Below are 2,767 nucleotides of genomic sequence, written 5' to 3' on the forward strand. Positions count from 1 at the left end.
TTGTAATGAAGGCCTCTGTGTTTTTCTTTTTTGATGAGCGATATACTGTATCACACAATCATATCATAGAAGTCAATGTCCAAGCTCCTTCCTTCTCCGTCATGTAGGGTAGTTCTCTGAATAAGAACACAGACATTGGCTAATAAGAACTTGAAACTCCTACTTATTTTTTCAGATTTCAAAAGTCACACATATTTAGCTGCTGCAAAGGGTAGCTGTAGAAGTAATCAGAGAGGGAAGAAGGTTAATTAAAAATGTTTGAGAGCCAGATTGATGAGAAAATCTTTGCCGGAGTCTGTCCTGGAGTGGTAGTACAACTGCTTTAACTTTGTGCAGACTCACATCAGTGGCATATCAAACACCACTTTGTATACAGTGCCTGTATTTGGACAGGGAAGCCAACATTTAATTTGAGCTCTATACCCCAGCAATTTGGATTAGAATAAGATAAATGTATAGAATGTCACCTGTTTCAGGGTGTTTTCATAAATATATTTTCTACATGAGGGTTAAATACCCCCATGCATTTGCTGTTTGGTTCGTGTCTTGCCAAATGGCGACTGTATGGTGCCTGATGTCTGGAGACATCATTTTGTATAAGTGATCAGAGTGGATGTTTCTAAACATTTCTAAATGTGTTCTGATGCTGCCATGAAACATCTTCTCTGTGCACTTACAAAAAACATTTCTCCAGACATCAGTCACCATTTTGACAACTGCTGCAAATGCATCCAAAGAGTTCATAGTCACAGGCTTGCTGCAGTCGGATGTGCAAGGGATATTCAACCAAATACTAACCTTCAGTAATACTTATGATGGGGGGGCTGAATAATAAAACCTGCTTTCTAAATGGTACAAATATATACAATATGTAGTATGATCTCAAATCCAAATTGCTGGAGTTTGAATTCAAATGTTGGCTTCATTGGCCAGGCACTATGGAGGGCATTATGCACTGTACGTTCCCTTGACATTGGCTTTGTCTCCTTCCTGTCATCAGACTGGGATGTCCCCTGATGAGTGAAATCGTAAGATGACAAGATGACAAGAAAATGCATGATGGGGTTACATATTTGTCTTCTTTTCATAAACCCATTCTACATCTAATTTTGTATCTCACTGAGGGCTCTATTTTAACAGCATAAAAAACGGTCTTAGTGCAAACGTGGGTGGGGGCACTAGAGGGTGTCTGAAATACTATTGTTATTTTCAAGGCCAGAATTTCTCAGCAACCTCTATTACTGCTACTCCACCCACCTGAGTGCAGACCAGTCAGCACTGTGGTAATTTCACCTGTTATTGCAGACACAAATTGCCAATACGCCTGCGCTTGGATCTGCATCCGTTTTGCGCCAGCTTAAAATAGAGTCCTGAGTGGACATTTGCTTCAGTGACCACTAGTCCACATTATCAAACATAGCACAGTAAGGAGCAGAACACTTATAAGATGTGCTAAGAAAGCTGGATGAGCCCTGGAGAAGTTTCTTGGAGAACTCCCCTCTCATTCTCTGGGTCAGCAGCCCAAATGAAGCCTGCTGTGGGAAGCGGAGCATGAAGCCACAAGGAATTGGACAGCAGGACTCCTCTGAGGAGAGGCCACTGAAGAGGGGCTGTCCCTCAGGCTCGGGTCATCCCAGGTCACAGAGAAGACTATCCCAACTCAGTGAGCATCCTAGGTCCTTTAACCCCTGAGGGCTCCCTAGTGGATGGTTTGGGTGGGGGGTTTTCACAGCATGTGTCCAAGCTTTGGCTGGCTGTGAGGCTTGCCGACTTCCATAAAATCTCAGCATTATTCAGAGTTAAAACCTCCTGACAGTTCTATGAACTCCGGTGTTTCAGGACACTGTGGTGGATTATGCTTTAAAGAATTGTCAATGGCTGGATGCAGTGTCTCTGAGATTTAGTGCTTATTTCCTAATACATGGTGCTGTATGCTCTCTGGCCGTTGTGGATGAATTCAGTTCCTTGTGCTCGTGACATTTTTTCTCTCACTTGAAGACTTGAAAAAGAGAAGACTGGATGAAGATAGGGATAAACTGTACATTTATTCCCTAATAAACTTCAGACGCTTATGGACATAATAAACTCTAGTGGTCACATGACCTACTAACACAAGTTAACATTATGTTATATTTGACTCCAATCACATTCATCCCTGATCCTAGATTTACAATAAGAATCCCAATATGCTATGACTATGCCTGAGTTACAAGAAGTCATGAGTTCATGCATGGTATGATACCTGATGTCGATGACTCAAGTCTATGTGTTGCTAACTATGCGCATGAACATTAAACATTAAAGTGAACACCTGGTCATGAGTATGTCATGCTGTTTTAGCAGAACCGTTGCACAATATTACATTGAGGCAAATATGAAGAATAAGAATAGAGTGTCAATACAAAATAACCAATTTAATAGTTCATAGAAACATACAAAATAACTGTTGGAAACAAATGGAAGTTTCACTATAAGTCTTAGGCTATGTGTGTCAAGGACACACAGGAGATGGTGCCCACAGGCCTATACCAAAACTCGAAGAATGTATTTCTGTTTTCTCCTTAAATACCTTTCCCAACAGTCAACATCAAAGACCAGCATTACAATGGCATAGAATCTACAAGTTTTATCAACAGACGAGGAGCGATATCCTCAGGATATCTACCTGGCATGCCCATTGAACTATAAATAAATGCTCTGGGCTGAGAGAGGGGGACAGGAAATAAATATAGAAATATGTAAATAGTAAAATTGTGGTAAAACGTTT

This window comes from Argentina silus (assembly GCF_951799395.1).
Source record: "Argentina silus genome assembly, chromosome: 1".
Lineage (NCBI taxonomy): Eukaryota > Metazoa > Chordata > Actinopteri > Argentiniformes > Argentinidae > Argentina > Argentina silus.